Source organism: Microcebus murinus, unplaced genomic scaffold (assembly GCF_040939455.1).
Source record: "Microcebus murinus isolate Inina unplaced genomic scaffold, M.murinus_Inina_mat1.0 scaf029_hap2_Mmur4.0, whole genome shotgun sequence".
Classification (NCBI taxonomy): domain Eukaryota; kingdom Metazoa; phylum Chordata; class Mammalia; order Primates; family Cheirogaleidae; genus Microcebus; species Microcebus murinus.
The window spans coordinates 16,739-38,385 of record NW_027438975.1 but is presented as its reverse complement, the minus strand read 5'-3'; the positions used below and the strand labels follow the sequence as shown (position 1 = coordinate 38,385).

The 21,647-nt window shown below is 62.4% G+C and overlaps 1 non-coding gene and 4 pseudogenes across 1 annotated transcript; all 5 read right to left on the bottom strand.

Annotated features, from left to right (window-relative positions):
- Positions 1-1,927: 1,927 nt before the first annotated feature.
- On the bottom strand, positions 1,928-2,046 carry LOC142868304 (uncharacterized; annotated as a pseudogene).
- Positions 2,047-5,875: 3,829 nt separating this feature from the next.
- On the bottom strand, positions 5,876-5,995 carry LOC142868344 (uncharacterized; annotated as a pseudogene).
- A 3,818-nt stretch (positions 5,996-9,813) lies between these two features.
- On the bottom strand, positions 9,814-9,932 carry LOC142868293 (uncharacterized; annotated as a pseudogene).
- Positions 9,933-13,761: 3,829 nt separating this feature from the next.
- On the bottom strand, positions 13,762-13,880 carry LOC142868349 (uncharacterized; annotated as a pseudogene).
- A 3,830-nt stretch (positions 13,881-17,710) lies between these two features.
- LOC142868287 (5S ribosomal RNA) lies at positions 17,711-17,829 on the bottom strand. The gene has a single exon (XR_012917372.1). It is a non-coding gene; the product is annotated as a 5S ribosomal RNA (ribosomal RNA).
- Positions 17,830-21,647: the final 3,818 nt, after the last annotated feature.

The following is a 21,647-nucleotide window of genomic DNA, read 5'->3' as shown; positions in this document are numbered from 1 at the left end:
CCCTCAATCTCAGTTTTCGGATGTTTTTGCCACTCTAAGGACCCGCAGGCCAGCTGGGCCTTCTGGCAGGACAGAGAGCCCCGGAATCCGACGTGGAGAGCTGGGTATACGTCCCCATGAGGAGGCGGTCCCCACCTCCGCGGCTATCCCCTTGCGGGGAGCGGCAGCCGCGGGGCCTCAGAGAAGACACCAGGCTGGGCCCCCACGGCACAGCGGGAGCACGTCCCCCGCAGGCCACTTAGCGACGGCGGCCAGCCGGCGGACGGTTGGGTTGCACGAGACGCTGCGGCCGCCCTGCTACCGGGTTCCTGGGAGGGCGTCCTGGAACCAGCGTCCACACCAAGCCCTTGGAAGGCCCAGGCGACGGAGGAGCCCCGTCAGGCAGGGGCCGAGGACGGTGACGGCCCGGGCGGGGACGAGCGTGTCAGGCAGGGGCAGAGGACGGTGACAGGTGATAGGCCGGGCGGGAAGGAGTCAGTCAGGCAGGGGCCGTGGAGGAGACGGGCTGGGTAAGGGTTAGGGTTAGTGTCAGGGCACAAGTCACAATCGCAAAGACCTGGAAGCCACCCGAGTGCCCATCGACCCACGAGTGGGTAAATAAAATGTGGCGCGTGGACACCACGGAGTGCTATTCGGCTATGAGGAGCAGCGGTGAGGGGGCACCTCTCGTGGTTCTCCTGGCCAGAGCTGGAACCCGTTCCAGTAAGCCAAGTATCCCAAGAATGGACACACGAGCACCACGTGCTCGCGCTCACCAGCAAATGGGTACGAACCGATGGACACCTAAGTGGACACAGAGGAATCACCTTCTTCGGGTGGGTGTCGGGCGGGTGGGGGGAGGGGATGGGCATACACATCCATTAGGAATGGGGTGGGTACGCACCGACTGGGGGATGGGCGCACTTGAAGCTCTGACCCGAGGGGGGAGGCTGGGAGAGGGCAACGCACCCGACCTTAACATTGGTGCCCCCACAATATGCTGGAACAACATGAGAGGTAAATGAATAAGAACACGGGGGGGGGGGGAGGGGGGCACGGGCAACACATGTCACCTTAATACTTGGACTCCCATCATCTGCTTGAAAAGAGAGAGAAAAGAAAATGCAATAATAGAGATAAGAGACACTTTTTAAAAATAATGAATCCGGCCGGGCGCTGTGGCTCACGCCTGTAATCCTAGCTCTTGGGAGGCCGAGGCGGGCGGATTGCTCAAGGTCAGGAGTTCAAAACCAGCCTGAGCAAGAGCGAGACCCCGTCTCTACTATAAATAGAAAGAAATTAATTGGCCAACTGATATATATATAAAAAATTAGCGGGGCATGGTGGCGCATGCCTGCAGTCCCAGCTACCCTGGAGGCTGAGGCAGAAGGATCACTCGAGCCCAGGAGTTTGAAGTTGCTGTGAGCTAGGCTGACGCCACGGCACTCACTCTAGCCTGGGCAACAAACCGAGACTCTGTCTCAAAAAAAAAAAAAAAAAAATGAATCCGAAGAGAAAAGTAAAAGGAGGCCTGTGGAGCAGGTCTGGGTGTGACTCCGGATCCCCGAACATCAGGTGCCACCACCAAAGATTCCTACGTGTAGCCCATAGAACCCCAAAAGCAACGGGAGGAGTTCTGGTCACATACTCCCTCAAAATGACATCCTGGCCTTCTTCTGGAACTCCCTCCCCTCTCAGACTCTCAAGGTTTCCTCCAGCGTGTCGGCTCCCACAGAGCAGACCTTTGGTCTGAGACCTGACTGTCCAGAAGCCACGCATGCTGCCGCGTGGCGGCGGTGTCACGGCTCGGGACAAGAGGAGGCCCAACGGCGCGGGCTGGGGCGCCAGGCACCGCGGCGGGCGCTGAGGGTGGGGGTCACCCCCACCCCGGGCCGCCCCCGCACTCCCAGAAACGCGACAGAACCAGAGGCAAAAAAAAAAAAGAAGAAGCCTACGGCACCCGGTATTCCCGGGCGGTCTCCCATCCAAGTTCTAACCAGGCCCGACCCTGCTTAGCTTCCGAGACCAGACGGGATCGGGCGCGTTCGGGGTGGTGTGGCCGTGGACGGCGGAGGGCGCCCCTGCCCCGCTCAAGAAGCCGAGCCTCTCTGCGCTTCCCCGCCGCCTCCTCCCGCCCCAGGCCCCGCGCCGGGTCGGGCCTGTTGAGTTCGCCGGCCGGGTCCCGCGGGCTCCGAGGGACGGGGGGTGACAGGCGGGGCGGGCAGGGAGCGGCGGGCCGGGGTTGGGGGCTGTCTCTGTACACACACACACTCACACTCACACTCACTCACTCACTCACACTCACACAAGATGCGCCTCCACGGCTGGACCCGCCCAGGTGGAGACCTTCAAGCCCCCCTCCTCTCCTCGCCTGGCCTCCTTCACCTCCCCGCCCCCCACCCCCAGCGCGCCGGGGCCGCAGACTGCGCACGGGCGGGAGGGGCGGGGCGCTCGCCCTTTGACCCCAGCCAGGGGCGGCCCTCCCCCACAACCCCTTTCAGCTGCGCCCCCCACCCTGTGGCCCGGCGGCCGCCTATTCCCCCGGGCCAGGGCTGGGGCACAGCGCACGGGGGAGGGGAGCCAGTGTATGGGGCGTCTCTCTCTCTCGGGATGTGTCCCATGGGTGGGGTTGGGTGGGGTGGCGTGGTTTGTGGGGCGCTGAAGAAATCAGTCCCCTCCATCTCCTCCCTCTGGAAAACACCCAAGCCCTTGGAGAACTGCCCGCACCGCTACCGTGGGGGCCGGGACCCTCCTCTGTGTCCTCCTGTGGCCCAGTCCAAGGGGCCTGGGCCTGGCCGGGGCTGCACTGGACCCCAACCACCCTGGCGTGTGGACTCGCTAAAAATCGGCCATTAGATATTGGATTCCAGCGTCATTGAGGTCATTTCACTAATGAGTGCACCGCAAAGAGTTTCCTAATCCATCTGTGAGGGTGGCAACCGAAAGAGAATTTTAGAGCTGACAGAATAGGCGAGGAAAGGCATAGGAGATTTCCACACCCAGTAAGGAAGCCTTTCCCGAAGTGGAAGAAAGAAAGGAGCAAACAGAGACACCGGTAGCCCGCCCGGATCAGAGTCTGCCCCTGAGAGAAAGTACCCTGACCAGGTTCACCCGTGGGTGGGTCGCGAGCTAGCGGCACTCAGAAGAGCGAGGCCCGCAGTCTGTGCAGAAGACACCTGCACTCGGGTGTGTGTGGCGGCACAATTCACAAGCAGCTCCAGATGTTAAGCCAAGGAGAAGCCAGGGAGTTCCCAACGCCCCAGGTGTCCTCAGCCCACGACTGGCTGCTGTGGGAATGCGAAGCCCGGCTCCTTGTCTCAGAGCGGGGCAACCAGGAGGTGTGATGTCCACCCCGGGGTTCCCAGGAGGATCAGACTGAAGCTGGGACTTGGCCTGAAAGTGTCCCCTCGCATGGCCACCCCCTTCCCCTTCCTGCTCCTCTACTCCTGGTGCCCCTCCATCCAGGGGCCAGACCTTAAAGAGTCACCCGCAAGAGAATCCTGGTCCCAAAGGAGCCTTCTGGGGGACCCCTGCTGAGAGAGGTTGTGGGCATGGCCCGCTGGGGCTCTGCCCGACCCAGGGCTGAGAGATGCAACCTCCCAGCTCTGGGTCCCTGCAGGAAGTGTTGGCAAGCACAGGGCCAGTCCTCCAAAGGCCCAGGTGCAGGGAGCCCAGGCCAAGCAGCCTGTGGAAGAAGCCACATGCTGTGCCACCCCGGGGAACACCACTGCAGGCCACGGCCCTTCCCACCTCCTCCTCCTCCTCCTCCTCCTCCTCCTCCCACCCCGCCCCCGCCCCCGCCCCCACATGGCACAGGGCCCAGAGACACCTCAGACACTTGCTACCCAAAGTGCAAAGGGCATCAGTTGCTCCTCCAAACCCCCCCCCCCAGCCCAGCAGACCACGTTGTCCAGCCAGCCCCCGGGCCTCCCTGGGGTGCCCAGCACAAAAGTGCAGACACCCACCGGACCCTCAATCTCAGTTTTCGGATGTTTTTGCCACTCTAAGGACCCGCAGGCCAGCTGGGCCTTCTGGCAGGACAGAGAGCCCCGGAATCCGACGTGGAGAGCTGGGTATACGTCCCCATGAGGAGGCGGTCCCCACCTCCGCGGCTATCCCCTTGCGGGGAGCGGCAGCCGCGGGGCCTCAGAGAAGACACCAGGCTGGGCCCCCACGGCACAGCGGGAGCACGTCCCCCGCAGGCCACTTAGCGACGGCGGCCAGCCGGCGGACGGTTGGGTTGCACGAGACGCTGCGGCCGCCCTGCTACCGGGTTCCTGGGAGGGCGTCCTGGAACCAGCGTCCACACCAAGCCCTTGGAAGGCCCAGGCGACGGAGGAGCCCCGTCAGGCAGGGGCCGAGGACGGTGACGGCCCGGGCGGGGACGAGCGTGTCAGGCAGGGGCAGAGGACGGTGACAGGTGATAGGCCGGGCGGGAAGGAGTCAGTCAGGCAGGGGCCGTGGAGGAGACGGGCTGGGTAAGGGTTAGGGTTAGTGTCAGGGCACAAGTCACAATCGCAAAGACCTGGAAGCCACCCGAGTGCCCATCGACCCACGAGTGGGTAAATAAAATGTGGCGCGTGGACACCACGGAGTGCTATTCGGCTATGAGGAGCAGCGGTGAGGGGGCACCTCTCGTGGTTCTCCTGGCCAGAGCTGGAACCCGTTCCAGTAAGCCAAGTATCCCAAGAATGGACACACGAGCACCACGTGCTCGCGCTCACCAGCAAATGGGTACGAACCGATGGACACCTAAGTGGACACAGAGGAATCACCTTCTTCGGGTGGGTGTCGGGCGGGTGGGGGGAGGGGATGGGCATACACATCCATTAGGAATGGGGTGGGTACGCACCGACTGGGGGATGGGCGCACTTGAAGCTCTGACCCGAGGGGGGAGGCTGGGAGAGGGCAACGCACCCGACCTTAACATTGGTGCCCCCACAATATGCTGGAACAACATGAGAGGTAAATGAATAAGAACACGGGGGGGGGGGAGGGGGGCACGGGCAACACATGTCACCTTAATACTTGGACTCCCATCATCTGCTTGAAAAGAGAGAGAAAAGAAAATGCAATAATAGAGATAAGAGACACTTTTTAAAAATAATGAATCCGGCCGGGCGCTGTGGCTCACGCCTGTAATCCTAGCTCTTGGGAGGCCGAGGCGGGCGGATTGCTCAAGGTCAGGAGTTCAAAACCAGCCTGAGCAAGAGCGAGACCCCATCTCTACTATAAATAGAAAGAAATTAATTGGCCAACTGATATATATATAAAAAATTAGCGGGGCATGGTGGCGCATGCCTGCAGTCCCAGCTACCCTGGAGGCTGAGGCAGAAGGATCACTCGAGCCCAGGAGTTTGAAGTTGCTGTGAGCTAGGCTGACGCCACGGCACTCACTCTAGCCTGGGCAACAAACCGAGACTCTGTCTCAAAAAAAAAAAAAAAAAAAATGAATCCGAAGAGAAAAGTAAAAGGAGGCCTGTGGAGCAGGTCTGGGTGTGACTCCGGATCCCCGAACATCAGGTGCCACCACCAAAGATTCCTACGTGTAGCCCATAGAACCCCAAAAGCAACGGGAGGAGTTCTGGTCACATACTCCCTCAAAATGACATCCTGGCCTTCTTCTGGAACTCCCTCCCCTCTCAGACTCTCAAGGTTTCCTCCAGCGTGTCGGCTCCCACAGAGCAGACCTTTGGTCTGAGACCTGACTGTCCAGAAGCCACGCATGCTGCCGCGTGGCGGCGGTGTCACGGCTCGGGACAAGAGGAGGCCCAACGGCGCGGGCTGGGGCGCCAGGCACCGCGGCGGGCGCTGAGGGTGGGGGTCACCCCCACCCCGGGCCGCCCCCGCACTCCCAGAAACGCGACAGAACCAGAGGCAAAAAAAGAAAAGAAGAAGCCTACGGCACCCGGTATACACCGGGCGGTCTCCCATCCAAGTTCTAACCAGGCCCGACCCTGCTTAGCTTCCGAGACCAGACGGGATCGGGCGCGTTCGGGGTGGTGTGGCCGTGGACGGCGGAGGGCGCCCCTGCCCCGCTCAAGAAGCCGAGCCTCTCTGCGCTTCCCCGCCGCCTCCTCCCGCCCCAGGCCCCGCGCCGGGTCGGGCCTGTTGAGTTCGCCGGCCGGGTCCCGCGGGCTCCGAGGGACGGGGGGTGACAGGCGGGGCGGGCAGGGAGCGGCGGGCCGGGGTTGGGGGCTGTCTCTGTACACACACACACTCACACTCACACTCACTCACTCACTCACACTCACACAAGATGCGCCTCCACGGCTGGACCCGCCAAGGTGGAGACCTTCAAGCCCCCCTCCTCTCCTCGCCTGGCCTCCTTCACCTCCCCGCCCCCCACCCCCAGCGCGCCGGGGCCGCAGACTGCGCACGGGCGGGAGGGGCGGGGCGCTCGCCCTTTGACCCCAGCCAGGGGCGGCCCTCCCCCACAACCCCTTTCAGCTGCGCCCCCCACCCTGTGGCCCGGCGGCCGCCTATTCCCCCGGGCCAGGGCTGGGGCACAGCGCACGGGGGAGGGGAGCCAGTGTATGGGGCGTCTCTCTCTCTCGGGATGTGTCCCATGGGTGGGGTGGTGTGGTTTGTGGGGCGCTGAAGAAATCAGTCCCCTCCATCTCCTCCCTCTGGAAAACACCCAAGCCCTTGGAGAACTGCCCGCACCGCTACCGTGGGGGCCGGGACCCTCCTCTGTGTCCTCCTGTGGCCCAGTCCAAGGGGCCTGGGCCTGGCCGGGGCTGCACTGGACCCCAACCACCCTGGCGTGTGGACTCGCTAAAAATCGGCCATTAGATATTGGATTCCAGCGTCATTGAGGTCATTTCACTAATGAGTGCACCGCAAAGAGTTTCCTAATCCATCTGTGAGGGTGGCAACCGAAAGAGAATTTTAGAGCTGACAGAATAGGCGAGGAAAGGCATAGGAGATTTCCACACCCAGTAAGGAAGCCTTTCCCGAAGTGGAAGAAAGAAAGGAGCAAACAGAGACACCGGTAGCCCGCCCGGATCAGAGTCTGCCCCTGAGAGAAAGTACCCTGACCAGGTTCACCCGTGGGTGGGTCGCGAGCTAGCGGCACTCAGAAGAGCGAGGCCCGCAGTCTGTGCAGAAGACACCTGCACTCGGGTGTGTGTGGCGGCACAATTCACAAGCAGCTCCAGATGTTAAGCCAAGGAGAAGCCAGGGAGTTCCCAACGCCCCAGGTGTCCTCAGCCCACGACTGGCTGCTGTGGGAATGCGAAGCCCGGCTCCTTGTCTCAGAGCGGGGCAACCAGGAGGTGTGATGTCCACCCCGGGGTTCCCAGGAGGATCAGACTGAAGCTGGGACTTGGCCTGAAAGTGTCCCCTCGCATGGCCACCCCCTTCCCCTTCCTGCTCCTCTACTCCTGGTGCCCCTCCATCCAGGGGCCAGACCTTAAAGAGTCACCCGCAAGAGAATCCTGGTCCCAAAGGAGCCTTCTGGGGGACCCCTGCTGAGAGAGGTTGTGGGCATGGCCCGCTGGGGCTCTGCCCGACCCAGGGCTGAGAGATGCAACCTCCCAGCTCTGGGTCCCTGCAGGAAGTGTTGGCAAGCACAGGGCCAGTCCTCCAAAGGCCCAGGTGCAGGGAGCCCAGGCCAAGCAGCCTGTGGAAGAAGCCACATGCTGTGCCACCCCGGGGAACACCACTGCAGGCCACGGCCCTTCCCACCTCCTCCTCCTCCTCCTCCTCCTCCTCCTCCCACCCCGCCCCCGCCCCCGCCCCCACATGGCACAGGGCCCAGAGACACCTCAGACACTTGCTACCCAAAGTGCAAAGGGCATCAGTTGCTCCTCCAAACCCCCCCCCCAGCCCAGCAGACCACGTTGTCCAGCCAGCCCCCGGGCCTCCCTGGGGTGCCCAGCACAAAAGTGCAGACACCCACCGGACCCTCAATCTCAGTTTTCGGATGTTTTTGCCACTCTAAGGACCCGCAGGCCAGCTGGGCCTTCTGGCAGGACAGAGAGCCCCGGAATCCGACGTGGAGAGCTGGGTATACGTCCCCATGAGGAGGCGGTCCCCACCTCCGCGGCTATCCCCTTGCGGGGAGCGGCAGCCGCGGGGCCTCAGAGAAGACACCAGGCTGGGCCCCCACGGCACAGCGGGAGCACGTCCCCCGCAGGCCACTTAGCGACGGCGGCCAGCCGGCGGACGGTTGGGTTGCACGAGACGCTGCGGCCGCCCTGCTACCGGGTTCCTGGGAGGGCGTCCTGGAACCAGCGTCCACACCAAGCCCTTGGAAGGCCCAGGCGACGGAGGAGCCCCGTCAGGCAGGGGCCGAGGACGGTGACGGCCCGGGCGGGGACGAGCGTGTCAGGCAGGGGCAGAGGACGGTGACAGGTGATAGGCCGGGCGGGAAGGAGTCAGTCAGGCAGGGGCCGTGGAGGAGACGGGCTGGGTAAGGGTTAGGGTTAGTGTCAGGGCACAAGTCACAATCGCAAAGACCTGGAAGCCACCCGAGTGCCCATCGACCCACGAGTGGGTAAATAAAATGTGGCGCGTGGACACCACGGAGTGCTATTCGGCTATGAGGAGCAGCGGTGAGGGGGCACCTCTCGTGGTTCTCCTGGCCAGAGCTGGAACCCGTTCCAGTAAGCCAAGTATCCCAAGAATGGACACACGAGCACCACGTGCTCGCGCTCACCAGCAAATGGGTACGAACCGATGGACACCTAAGTGGACACAGAGGAATCACCTTCTTCGGGTGGGTGTCGGGCGGGTGGGGGGAGGGGATGGGCATACACATCCATTAGGAATGGGGTGGGTACGCACCGACTGGGGGATGGGCGCACTTGAAGCTCTGACCCGAGGGGGGAGGCTGGGAGAGGGCAACGCACCCGACCTTAACATTGGTGCCCCCACAATATGCTGGAACAACATGAGAGGTAAATGAATAAGAACACGGGGGGGGGGGAGGGGGGCACGGGCAACACATGTCACCTTAATACTTGGACTCCCATCATCTGCTTGAAAAGAGAGAGAAAAGAAAATGCAATAATAGAGATAAGAGACACTTTTTAAAAATAATGAATCCGGCCGGGCGCTGTGGCTCACGCCTGTAATCCTAGCTCTTGGGAGGCCGAGGCGGGCGGATTGCTCAAGGTCAGGAGTTCAAAACCAGCCTGAGCAAGAGCGAGACCCCGTCTCTACTATAAATAGAAAGAAATTAATTGGCCAACTGATATATATATAAAAAATTAGCGGGGCATGGTGGCGCATGCCTGCAGTCCCAGCTACCCTGGAGGCTGAGGCAGAAGGATCACTCGAGCCCAGGAGTTTGAAGTTGCTGTGAGCTAGGCTGACGCCACGGCACTCACTCTAGCCTGGGCAACAAACCGAGACTCTGTCTCAAAAAAAAAAAAAAAAAAAATGAATCCGAAGAGAAAAGTAAAAGGAGGCCTGTGGAGCAGGTCTGGGTGTGACTCCGGATCCCCGAACATCAGGTGCCACCACCAAAGATTCCTACGTGTAGCCCATAGAACCCCAAAAGCAACGGGAGGAGTTCTGGTCACATACTCCCTCAAAATGACATCCTGGCCTTCTTCTGGAACTCCCTCCCCTCTCAGACTCTCAAGGTTTCCTCCAGCGTGTCGGCTCCCACAGAGCAGACCTTTGGTCTGAGACCTGACTGTCCAGAAGCCACGCATGCTGCCGCGTGGCGGCGGTGTCACGGCTCGGGACAAGAGGAGGCCCAACGGCGCGGGCTGGGGCGCCAGGCACCGCGGCGGGCGCTGAGGGTGGGGGTCACCCCCACCCCGGGCCGCCCCCGCACTCCCAGAAACGCGACAGAACCAGAGGCAAAAAAAAAAAAGAAGAAGCCTACGGCACCCGGTATTCCCGGGCGGTCTCCCATCCAAGTTCTAACCAGGCCCGACCCTGCTTAGCTTCCGAGACCAGACGGGATCGGGCGCGTTCGGGGTGGTGTGGCCGTGGACTGCGGAGGGCGCCCCTGCCCCGCTCAAGAAGCCGAGCCTCTCTGCGCTTCCCCGCCGCCTCCTCCCGCCCCAGGCCCCGCGCCGGGTCGGGCCTGTTGAGTTCGCCGGCCGGGTCCCGCGGGCTCCGAGGGACGGGGGGTGACAGGCGGGGCGGGCAGGGAGCGGCGGGCCGGGGTTGGGGGCTGTCTCTGTACACACACACACTCACACTCACACTCACTCACTCACTCACACTCACACAAGATGCGCCTCCACGGCTGGACCCGCCCAGGTGGAGACCTTCAAGCCCCCCTCCTCTCCTCGCCTGGCCTCCTTCACCTCCCCGCCCCCCACCCCCAGCGCGCCGGGGCCGCAGACTGCGCACGGGCGGGAGGGGCGGGGCGCTCGCCCTTTGACCCCAGCCAGGGGCGGCCCTCCCCCACAACCCCTTTCAGCTGCGCCCCCCACCGTGTGGCCCGGCGGCCGCCTATTCCCCCGGGCCAGGGCTGGGGCACAGCGCACGGGGGAGGGGAGCCAGTGTATGGGGCGTCTCTCTCTCTCGGGATGTGTCCCATGGGTGGGGTTGGGTGGGGTGGCGTGGTTTGTGGGGCGCTGAAGAAATCAGTCCCCTCCATCTCCTCCCTCTGGAAAACACCCAAGCCCTTGGAGAACTGCCCGCACCGCTACCGTGGGGGCCGGGACCCTCCTCTGTGTCCTCCTGTGGCCCAGTCCAAGGGGCCTGGGCCTGGCCGGGGCTGCACTGGACCCCAACCACCCTGGCGTGTGGACTCGCTAAAAATCGGCCATTAGATATTGGATTCCAGCGTCATTGAGGTCATTTCACTAATGAGTGCACCGCAAAGAGTTTCCTAATCCATCTGTGAGGGTGGCAACCGAAAGAGAATTTTAGAGCTGACAGAATAGGCGAGGAAAGGCATAGGAGATTTCCACACCCAGTAAGGAAGCCTTTCCCGAAGTGGAAGAAAGAAAGGAGCAAACAGAGACACCGGTAGCCCGCCCGGATCAGAGTCTGCCCCTGAGAGAAAGTACCCTGACCAGGTTCACCCGTGGGTGGGTCGCGAGCTAGCGGCACTCAGAAGAGCGAGGCCCGCAGTCTGTGCAGAAGACACCTGCACTCGGGTGTGTGTGGCGGCACAATTCACAAGCAGCTCCAGATGTTAAGCCAAGGAGAAGCCAGGGAGTTCCCAACGCCCCAGGTGTCCTCAGCCCACGACTGGCTGCTGTGGGAATGCGAAGCCCGGCTCCTTGTCTCAGAGCGGGGCAACCAGGAGGTGTGATGTCCACCCCGGGGTTCCCAGGAGGATCAGACTGAAGCTGGGACTTGGCCTGAAAGTGTCCCCTCGCATGGCCACCCCCTTCCCCTTCCTGCTCCTCTACTCCTGGTGCCCCTCCATCCAGGGGCCAGACCTTAAAGAGTCACCCGCAAGAGAATCCTGGTCCCAAAGGAGCCTTCTGGGGGACCCCTGCTGAGAGAGGTTGTGGGCATGGCCCGCTGGGGCTCTGCCCGACCCAGGGCTGAGAGATGCAACCTCCCAGCTCTGGGTCCCTGCAGGAAGTGTTGGCAAGCACAGGGCCAGTCCTCCAAAGGCCCAGGTGCAGGGAGCCCAGGCCAAGCAGCCTGTGGAAGAAGCCACATGCTGTGCCACCCCGGGGAACACCACTGCAGGCCACGGCCCTTCCCACCTCCTCCTCCTCCTCCTCCTCCTCCTCCTCCCACCCCGCCCCCGCCCCCGCCCCCACATGGCACAGGGCCCAGAGACACCTCAGACACTTGCTACCCAAAGTGCAAAGGGCATCAGTTGCTCCTCCAAACCCCCCCCCCCAGCCCAGCAGACCACGTTGTCCAGCCAGCCCCCGGGCCTCCCTGGGGTGCCCAGCACAAAAGTGCAGACACCCACCGGACCCTCAATCTCAGTTTTCGGATGTTTTTGCCACTCTAAGGACCCGCAGGCCAGCTGGGCCTTCTGGCAGGACAGAGAGCCCCGGAATCCGACGTGGAGAGCTGGGTATACGTCCCCATGAGGAGGCGGTCCCCACCTCCGCGGCTATCCCCTTGCGGGGAGCGGCAGCCGCGGGGCCTCAGAGAAGACACCAGGCTGGGCCCCCACGGCACAGCGGGAGCACGTCCCCCGCAGGCCACTTAGCGACGGCGGCCAGCCGGCGGACGGTTGGGTTGCACGAGACGCTGCGGCCGCCCTGCTACCGGGTTCCTGGGAGGGCGTCCTGGAACCAGCGTCCACACCAAGCCCTTGGAAGGCCCAGGCGACGGAGGAGCCCCGTCAGGCAGGGGCCGAGGACGGTGACGGCCCGGGCGGGGACGAGCGTGTCAGGCAGGGGCAGAGGACGGTGACAGGTGATAGGCCGGGCGGGAAGGAGTCAGTCAGGCAGGGGCCGTGGAGGAGACGGGCTGGGTAAGGGTTAGGGTTAGTGTCAGGGCACAAGTCACAATCGCAAAGACCTGGAAGCCACCCGAGTGCCCATCGACCCACGAGTGGGTAAATAAAATGTGGCGCGTGGACACCACGGAGTGCTATTCGGCTATGAGGAGCAGCGGTGAGGGGGCACCTCTCGTGGTTCTCCTGGCCAGAGCTGGAACCCGTTCCAGTAAGCCAAGTATCCCAAGAATGGACACACGAGCACCACGTGCTCGCGCTCACCAGCAAATGGGTACGAACCGATGGACACCTAAGTGGACACAGAGGAATCACCTTCTTCGGGTGGGTGTCGGGCGGGTGGGGGGAGGGGATGGGCATACACATCCATTAGGAATGGGGTGGGTACGCACCGACTGGGGGATGGGCGCACTTGAAGCTCTGACCCGAGGGGGGAGGCTGGGAGAGGGCAACGCACCCGACCTTAACATTGGTGCCCCCACAATATGCTGGAACAACATGAGAGGTAAATGAATAAGAACACGGGGGGGGGGGAGGGGGGCACGGGCAACACATGTCACCTTAATACTTGGACTCCCATCATCTGCTTGAAAAGAGAGAGAAAAGAAAATGCAATAATAGAGATAAGAGACACTTTTTAAAAATAATGAATCCGGCCGGGCGCTGTGGCTCACGCCTGTAATCCTAGCTCTTGGGAGGCCGAGGCGGGCGGATTGCTCAAGGTCAGGAGTTCAAAACCAGCCTGAGCAAGAGCGAGACCCCGTCTCTACTATAAATAGAAAGAAATTAATTGGCCAACTGATATATATATAAAAAATTAGCGGGGCATGGTGGCGCATGCCTGCAGTCCCAGCTACCCTGGAGGCTGAGGCAGAAGGATCACTCGAGCCCAGGAGTTTGAAGTTGCTGTGAGCTAGGCTGACGCCACGGCACTCACTCTAGCCTGGGCAACAAACCGAGACTCTGTCTCAAAAAAAAAAAAAAAAAAAATGAATCCGAAGAGAAAAGTAAAAGGAGGCCTGTGGAGCAGGTCTGGGTGTGACTCCGGATCCCCGAACATCAGGTGCCACCACCAAAGATTCCTACGTGTAGCCCATAGAACCCCAAAAGCAACGGGAGGAGTTCTGGTCACATACTCCCTCAAAATGACATCCTGGCCTTCTTCTGGAACTCCCTCCCCTCTCAGACTCTCAAGGTTTCCTCCAGCGTGTCGGCTCCCACAGAGCAGACCTTTGGTCTGAGACCTGACTGTCCAGAAGCCACGCATGCTGCCGCGTGGCGGCGGTGTCACGGCTCGGGACAAGAGGAGGCCCAACGGCGCGGGCTGGGGCGCCAGGCACCGCGGCGGGCGCTGAGGGTGGGGGTCACCCCCACCCCGGGCCGCCCCCGCACTCCCAGAAACGCGACAGAACCAGAGGCAAAAAAAAAAAAGAAGAAGCCTACGGCACCCGGTATTCCCGGGCGGTCTCCCATCCAAGTTCTAACCAGGCCCGACCCTGCTTAGCTTCCGAGACCAGACGGGATCGGGCGCGTTCGGGGTGGTGTGGCCGTGGACGGCGGAGGGCGCCCCTGCCCCGCTCAAGAAGCCGAGCCTCTCTGCGCTTCCCCGCCGCCTCCTCCCGCCCCAGGCCCCGCGCCGGGTCGGGCCTGTTGAGTTCGCCGGCCGGGTCCCGCGGGCTCCGAGGGACGGGGGGTGACAGGCGGGGCGGGCAGGGAGCGGCGGGCCGGGGTTGGGGGCTGTCTCTGTACACACACACACTCACACTCACACTCACTCACTCACTCACACTCACACAAGATGCGCCTCCACGGCTGGACCCGCCCAGGTGGAGACCTTCAAGCCCCCCTCCTCTCCTGGCCTGGCCTCCTTCACCTCCCCGCCCCCCACCCCCAGCGCGCCGGGGCCGCAGACTGCGCACGGGCGGGAGGGGCGGGGCGCTCGCCCTTTGACCCCAGCCAGGGGCGGCCCTCCCCCACAACCCCTTTCAGCTGCGCCCCCCACCCTGTGGCCCGGCGGCCGCCTATTCCCCCGGGCCAGGGCTGGGGCACAGCGCACGGGGGAGGGGAGCCAGTGTATGGGGCGTCTCTCTCTCTCGGGATGTGTCCCATGGGTGGGGTTGGGTGGGGTGGCGTGGTTTGTGGGGCGCTGAAGAAATCAGTCCCCTCCATCTCCTCCCTCTGGAAAACACCCAAGCCCTTGGAGAACTGCCCGCACCGCTACCGTGGGGGCCGGGACCCTCCTCTGTGTCCTCCTGTGGCCCAGTCCAAGGGGCCTGGGCCTGGCCGGGGCTGCACTGGACCCCAACCACCCTGGCGTGTGGACTCGCTAAAAATCGGCCATTAGATATTGGATTCCAGCGTCATTGAGGTCATTTCACTAATGAGTGCACCGCAAAGAGTTTCCTAATCCATCTGTGAGGGTGGCAACCGAAAGAGAATTTTAGAGCTGACAGAATAGGCGAGGAAAGGCATAGGAGATTTCCACACCCAGTAAGGAAGCCTTTCCCGAAGTGGAAGAAAGAAAGGAGCAAACAGAGACACCGGTAGCCCGCCCGGATCAGAGTCTGCCCCTGAGAGAAAGTACCCTGACCAGGTTCACCCGTGGGTGGGTCGCGAGCTAGCGGCACTCAGAAGAGCGAGGCCCGCAGTCTGTGCAGAAGACACCTGCACTCGGGTGTGTGTGGCGGCACAATTCACAAGCAGCTCCAGATGTTAAGCCAAGGAGAAGCCAGGGAGTTCCCAACGCCCCAGGTGTCCTCAGCCCACGACTGGCTGCTGTGGGAATGCGAAGCCCGGCTCCTTGTCTCAGAGCGGGGCAACCAGGAGGTGTGATGTCCACCCCGGGGTTCCCAGGAGGATCAGACTGAAGCTGGGACTTGGCCTGAAAGTGTCCCCTCGCATGGCCACCCCCTTCCCCTTCCTGCTCCTCTACTCCTGGTGCCCCTCCATCCAGGGGCCAGACCTTAAAGAGTCACCCGCAAGAGAATCCTGGTCCCAAAGGAGCCTTCTGGGGGACCCCTGCTGAGAGAGGTTGTGGGCATGGCCCGCTGGGGCTCTGCCCGACCCAGGGCTGAGAGATGCAACCTCCCAGCTCTGGGTCCCTGCAGGAAGTGTTGGCAAGCACAGGGCCAGTCCTCCAAAGGCCCAGGTGCAGGGAGCCCAGGCCAAGCAGCCTGTGGAAGAAGCCACATGCTGTGCCACCCCGGGGAACACCACTGCAGGCCACGGCCCTTCCCACCTCCTCCTCCTCCTCCTCCTCCTCCTCCTCCCACCCCGCCCCCGCCCCCGCCCCCACATGGCACAGGGCCCAGAGACACCTCAGACACTTGCTACCCAAAGTGCAAAGGGCATCAGTTGCTCCTCCAAACCCCCCCCCCCAGCCCAGCAGACCACGTTGTCCAGCCAGCCCCCGGGCCTCCCTGGGGTGCCCAGCACAAAAGTGCAGACACCCACCGGACCCTCAATCTCAGTTTTCGGATGTTTTTGCCACTCTAAGGACCCGCAGGCCAGCTGGGCCTTCTGGCAGGACAGAGAGCCCCGGAATCCGACGTGGAGAGCTGGGTATACGTCCCCATGAGGAGGCGGTCCCCACCTCCGCGGCTATCCCCTTGCGGGGAGCGGCAGCCGCGGGGCCTCAGAGAAGACACCAGGCTGGGCCCCCACGGCACAGCGGGAGCACGTCCCCCGCAGGCCACTTAGCGACGGCGGCCAGCCGGCGGACGGTTGGGTTGCACGAGACGCTGCGGCCGCCCTGCTACCGGGTTCCTGGGAGGGCGTCCTGGAACCAGCGTCCACACCAAGCCCTTGGAAGGCCCAGGCGACGGAGGAGCCCCGTCAGGCAGGGGCCGAGGACGGTGACGGCCCGGGCGGGGACGAGCGTGTCAGGCAGGGGCAGAGGACGGTGACAGGTGATAGGCCGGGCGGGAAGGAGTCAGTCAGGCAGGGGCCGTGGAGGAGACGGGCTGGGTAAGGGTTAGGGTTAGTGTCAGGGCACAAGTCACAATCGCAAAGACCTGGAAGCCACCCGAGTGCCCATCGACCCACGAGTGGGTAAATAAAATGTGGCGCGTGGACACCACGGAGTGCTATTCGGCTATGAGGAGCAGCGGTGAGGGGGCACCTCTCGTGGTTCTCCTGGCCAGAGCTGGAACCCGTTCCAGTAAGCCAAGTATCCCAAGAATGGACACACGAGCACCACGTGCTCGCGCTCACCAGCAAATGGGTACGAACCGATGGACACCTAAGTGGACACAGAGGAATCACCTTCTTCGGGTGGGTGTCGGGCGGGTGGGGGGAGGGGATGGGCATACACATCCATTAGGAATGGGGTGGGTACGCACCGACTGGGGGATGGGCGCACTTGAAGCTCTGACCCGAGGGGGGAGGCTGGGAGAGGGCAACGCACCCGACCTTAACATTGGTGCCCCCACAATATGCTGGAACAACATGAGAGGTAAATGAATAAGAACACGGGGGGGGGGGGAGGGGGGCACGGGCAACACATGTCACCTTAATACTTGGACTCCCATCATCTGCTTGAAAAGAGAGAGAAAAGAAAATGCAATAATAGAGATAAGAGACACTTTTTAAAAATAATGAATCCGGCCGGGCGCTGTGGCTCACGCCTGTAATCCTAGCTCTTGGGAGGCCGAGGCGGGCGGATTGCTCAAGGTCAGGAGTTCAAAACCAGCCTGAGCAAGAGCGAGACCCCGTCTCTACTATAAATAGAAAGAAATTAATTGGCCAACTGATATATATATAAAAAATTAGCGGGGCATGGTGGCGCATGCCTGCAGTCCCAGCTACCCTGGAGGCTGAGGCAGAAGGATCACTCGAGCCCAGGAGTTTGAAGTTGCTGTGAGCTAGGCTGACGCCACGGCACTCACTCTAGCCTGGGCAACAAACCGAGACTCTGTCTCAAAAAAAAAAAAAAAAAAAATGAATCCGAAGAGAAAAGTAAAAGGAGGCCTGTGGAGCAGGTCTGGGTGTGACTCCGGATCCCCGAACATCAGGTGCCACCACCAAAGATTCCTACGTGTAGCCCATAGAACCCCAAAAGCAACGGGAGGAGTTCTGGTCACATACTCCCTCAAAATGACATCCTGGCCTTCTTCTGGAACTCCCTCCCCTCTCAGACTCTCAAGGTTTCCTCCAGCGTGTCGGCTCCCACAGAGCAGACCTTTGGTCTGAGACCTGACTGTCCAGAAGCCACGCATGCTGCCGCGTGGCGGCGGTGTCACGGCTCGGGACAAGAGGAGGCCCAACGGCGCGGGCTGGGGCGCCAGGCACCGCGGCGGGCGCTGAGGGTGGGGGTCACCCCCACCCCGGGCCGCCCCCGCACTCCCAGAAACGCGACAGAACCAGAGGCAAAAAAAAAAAAGAAGAAGCCTACGGCACCCGGTATTCCCAGGCGGTCTCCCATCCAAGTTCTAACCAGGCCCGACCCTGCTTAGCTTCCGAGACCAGACGGGATCGGGCGCGTTCGGGGTGGTGTGGCCGTGGACGGCGGAGGGCGCCCCTGCCCCGCTCAAGAAGCCGAGCCTCTCTGCGCTTCCCCGCCGCCTCCTCCCGCCCCAGGCCCCGCGCCGGGTCGGGCCTGTTGAGTTCGCCGGCCGGGTCCCGCGGGCTCCGAGGGACGGGGGGTGACAGGCGGGGCGGGCAGGGAGCGGCGGGCCGGGGTTGGGGGCTGTCTCTGTACACACACACACTCACACTCACACTCACTCACTCACTCACACTCACACAAGATGCGCCTCCACGGCTGGACCCGCCAAGGTGGAGACCTTCAAGCCCCCCTCCTCTCCTCGCCTGGCCTCCTTCACCTCCCCGCCCCCCACCCCCAGCGCGCCGGGGCCGCAGACTGCGCACGGGCGGGAGGGGCGGGGCGCTCGCCCTTTGACCCCAGCCAGGGGCGGCCCTCCCCCACAACCCCTTTCAGCTGCGCCCCCCACCCTGTGGCCCGGCGGCCGCCTATTCCCCCGGGCCAGGGCTGGGGCACAGCGCACGGGGGAGGGGAGCCAGTGTATGGGGCGTCTCTCTCTCTCGGGATGTGTCCCATGGGTGGGGTGGTGTGGTTTGTGGGGCGCTGAAGAAATCAGTCCCCTCCATCTCCTCCCTCTGGAAAACACCCAAGCCCTTGGAGAACTGCCCGCACCGCTACCGTGGGGGCCGGGACCCTCCTCTGTGTCCTCCTGTGGCCCAGTCCAAGGGGCCTGGGCCTGGCCGGGGCTGCACTGGACCCCAACCACCCTGGCGTGTGGACTCGCTAAAAATCGGCCATTAGATATTGGATTCCAGCGTCATTGAGGTCATTTCACTAATGAGTGCACCGCAAAGAGTTTCCTAATCCATCTGTGAGGGTGGCAACCGAAAGAGAATTTTAGAGCTGACAGAATAGGCGAGGAAAGGCATAGGAGATTTCCACACCCAGTAAGGAAGCCTTTCCCGAAGTGGAAGAAAGAAAGGAGCAAACAGAGACACCGGTAGCCCGCCCGGATCAGAGTCTGCCCCTGAGAGAAAGTACCCTGACCAGGTTCACCCGTGGGTGGGTCGCGAGCTAGCGGCACTCAGAAGAGCGAGGCCCGCAGTCTGTGCAGAAGACACCTGCACTCGGGTGTGTGTGGCGGCACAATTCACAAGCAGCTCCAGATGTTAAGCCAAGGAGAAGCCAGGGAGTTCCCAACGCCCCAGGTGTCCTCAGCCCACGACTGGCTGCTGTGGGAATGCGAAGCCCGGCTCCTTGTCTCAGAGCGGGGCAACCAGGAGGTGTGATGTCCACCCCGGGGTTCCCAGGAGGATCAGACTGAAGCTGGGACTTGGCCTGAAAGTGTCCCCTCGCATGGCCACCCCCTTCCCCTTCCTGCTCCTCTACTCCTGGTGCCCCTCCATCCAGGGGCCAGACCTTAAAGAGTCACCCGCAAGAGAATCCTGGTCCCAAAGGAGCCTTCTGGGGGACCCCTGCTGAGAGAGGTTGTGGGCATGGCCCGCTGGGGCTCTGCCCGACCCAGGGCTGAGAGATGCAACCTCCCAGCTCTGGGTCCCTGCAGGAAGTGTTGGCAAGCACAGGGCCAGTCCTCCAAAGGCCCAGGTGCAGGGAGCCCAGGCCAAGCAGCCTGTGGAAGAAGCCACATGCTGTGCCACCCCGGGGAACACCACTGCAGGCCACGGCCCTTCCCACCTCCTCCTCCTCCTCCTCCTCCTCCTCCTCCCACCCCGCCCCCGCCCCCGCCCCCACATGGCACAGGGCCCAGAGACACCTCAGACACTTGCTACCCAAAGTGCAAAGGGCATCAGTTGCTCCTCCAAACCCCCCCCCCCAGCCCAGCAGACCACGTTGTCCAGCCAGCCCCCGGGCCTCCCTGGGGTGCCCAGCACAAAAGTGCAGACACCCACCGGACCCTCAATCTCAGTTTTCGGATGTTTTTGCCACTCTAAGGACCCGCAGGCCAGCTGGGCCTTCTGGCAGGACAGAGAGCCCCGGAATCCGACGTGGAGAGCTGGGTATACGTCCCCATGAGGAGGCGGTCCCCACCTCCGCGGCTATCCCCTTGCGGGGAGCGGCAGCCGCGGGGCCTCAGAGAAGACACCAGGCTGGGCCCCCACGGCACAGCGGGAGCACGTCCCCCGCAGGCCACTTAGCGACGGCGGCCAGCCGGCGGACGGTTGGGTTGCACGAGACGCTGCGGCCGCCCTGCTACCGGGTTCCTGGGAGGGCGTCCTGGAACCAGCGTCCACACCAAGCCCTTGGAAGGCCCAGGCGACGGAGGAGCCCCGTCAGGCAGGGGCCGAGGACGGTGACGGCCCGGGCGGGGACGAGCGTGTCAGGCAGGGGCAGAGGACGGTGACAGGTGATAGGCCGGGCGGGAAGGAGTCAGTCAGGCAGGGGCCGTGGAGGAGACGGGCTGGGTAAGGGTTAGGGTTAGTGTCAGGGCACAAGTCACAATCGCAAAGACCTGGAAGCCACCCGAGTGCCCATCGACCCACGAGTGGGTAAATAAAATGTGGCGCGTGGACACCACGGAGTGCTATTCGGCTATGAGGAGCAGCGGTGAGGGGGCACCTCTCGTGGTTCTCCTGGCCAGAGCTGGAACCCGTTCCAGTAAGCCAAGTATCCCAAGAATGGACACACGAGCACCACGTGCTCGCGCTCACCAGCAAATGGGTACGAACCGATGGACACCTAAGTGGACACAGAGGAATCACCTTCTTCGGGTGGGTGTCGGGCGGGTGGGGGGAGGGGATGGGCATACACATCCATTAGGAATGGGGTGGGTACGCACCGACTGGGGGATGGGCGCACTTGAGCTCTGACCCGAGGGGGGAGGCTGGGAGAGGGCAACGCACCCGACCTTAACATTGGTGCCCCCACAATATGCTGGAACAACATGAGAGGTAAATGAATAAGAACACGGGGGGGGGGGAGGGGGGCACGGGCAACACATGTCACCTTAATACTTGGACTCCCATCATCTGCTTGAAAAGAGAGAGAAAAGAAAATGCAATAATAGAGATAAGAGACACTTTTTAAAAATAATGAATCCGGCCGGGCGCTGTGGCTCACGCCTGTAATCCTAGCTCTTGGGAGGCCGAGGCGGGCGGATTGCTCAAGGTCAGGAGTTCAAAACCAGCCTGAGCAAGAGCGAGACCCCGTCTCTACTATAAATAGAAAGAAATTAATTGGCCAACTGATATATATATAAAAAATTAGCGGGGCATGGTGGCGCATGCCTGCAGTCCCAGCTACCCTGGAGGCTGAGGCAGAAGGATCACTCGAGCCCAGGAGTTTGAAGTTGCTGTGAGCTAGGCTGACGCCACGGCACTCACTCTAGCCTGGGCAACAAACCGAGACTCTGTCTCAAAAAAAAAAAAAAAAAAAATGAATCCGAAGAGAAAAGTAAAAGGAGGCCTGTGGAGCAGGTCTGGGTGTGACTCCGGATCCCCGAACATCAGGTGCCACCACCAAAGATTCCTACGTGTAGCCCATAGAACCCCAAAAGCAACGGGAGGAGTTCTGGTCACATACTCCCTCAAAATGACATCCTGGCCTTCTTCTGGAACTCCCTCCCCTCTCAGACTCTCAAGGTTTCCTCCAGCGTGTCGGCTCCCACAGAGCAGACCTTTGGTCTGAGACCTGACTGTCCAGAAGCCACGCATGCTGCCGCGTGGCGGCGGTGTCACGGCTCGGGACAAGAGGAGGCCCAACGGCGCGGGCTGGGGCGCCAGGCACCGCGGCGGGCGCTGAGGGTGGGGGTCACCCCCACCCCGGGCCGCCCCCGCACTCCCAGAAACGCGACAGAACCAGAGGCAAAAAAAAAAAAGAAGA